The 1,309-nt window shown below is 38.3% G+C and overlaps 1 non-coding gene across 1 annotated transcript; it reads left to right on the top strand.

Annotated features, from left to right (window-relative positions):
• Positions 1–253: 253 nt before the first annotated feature.
• LOC111729218 lies at positions 254–372 on the top strand. The gene has a single exon (XR_002776140.1). It is a non-coding gene; the product is annotated as a 5S ribosomal RNA (ribosomal RNA).
• Positions 373–1,309: the final 937 nt, after the last annotated feature.

Genomic DNA, 1,309 nt, shown 5'->3' with positions numbered 1-1,309 from the left:
ATCATACCAAGTGTGTTCTATAACCACAACAGAATAAAATTAGAAATCAGAAACAAAAAGAAATTTGGCAATACACAAATACATGGAAATTAACACATTCCTACATAACCAACATTAGAAAATAGTTCGAGATGAATGAAAATGAAAGCACAACATACCAGAACTTTTGGGATTCAGTGAAAGCGGTACTCAGAGGGAAATTTATAGCCGCAAATGCCTGCATTAAAAAAAAAAAAAAAAAAAGGAAAATCTAGTCTACGGCCATGCCACCCTGAACGAGCCCGATCCCGTCCGATCTCAGAAGCTAAGCAGGGTCGGGCCTGGTTGGTACTTGGATAGGAGACCACCTAGGAAGACCAGGTGCTGTAGGCGTAAAAAATAAAACAAGAGATTGTAAGCTGACAAGGTCCTTGCAATCTGTGAGGTCAACCAAGGGTTGCCTCGCCTAAAAAAAAATAAAATAAAATAAAAAGGGAGATTAGACAAAGAACAAACCAAACACAAAGCAAATGGAACAGAAATAAGCGAAATAGAGAATAGAAAAATCATAGAGAAAACTCAACAAAACCCAAAATTTGTTCTTTGAAAAGACCTACAAAGTCGTCAAGACTTTAGCTTAAGAATCTTGGATGAGGCAATGGCTTGTTATATATAACTTAAAAAGCACAAGCAACCAAGCAAGAAAATAGGTAAGTTGGATTTCATCCAAATTAAATTCTTTTGTGCATCAAAGGATACTATCTAGAAAGTGTAAAGACAGCCCACAGGATAGGAGAAAATATCTACAAGTCATGCACTTGATAAGGCTCTAGTGTAGAGAGTACATAAGGAACTCTTACAATTCAAAATTTAAAAAAGAATCCAATTAAAAACTAGGTAAAGGATTTGAAGAAACCTATCTCCAAAGAAGATATACAAATAAATGGTCAATAAGCACATGGAAAGATGCTCAAGATCACTCATTATTAGGGGAACGCACATCAGAACCACAGTGGGATACTATTTCTTACTAGGATGGGTGTCGCAATTTTTTAAAAATGGAGAATAACAGAGGTCGGTCACAGCGTGGAGAATCGTAACCCTCGTGCATTGCTGGTGGGAGCGTAAAGCGGTGTGGATGCTACTCGAAACAGTTTGGCAGTTCCTCCGAAACTTAAAGTTACAGCACATCCCGGAAGTCTACTCCCAGATATACGCCGGAGAGAGTTTAAAAGGCACGTTCACGCAAAGATGCGTGAATGCGGATTCGTAACGGCATTTACAATAGCCAAAAAGTACAAACATCCTGGATGAGAAACGGATGGACAAA

This window comes from Pteropus vampyrus, unplaced genomic scaffold (assembly GCF_000151845.1).
Source record: "Pteropus vampyrus isolate Shadow unplaced genomic scaffold, Pvam_2.0 Scaffold252, whole genome shotgun sequence".
NCBI lineage: Eukaryota > Metazoa > Chordata > Mammalia > Chiroptera > Pteropodidae > Pteropus > Pteropus vampyrus.
Note: the sequence above shows the minus strand (reverse complement) of the source record. Positions and strands in the feature narration are given on the sequence as shown.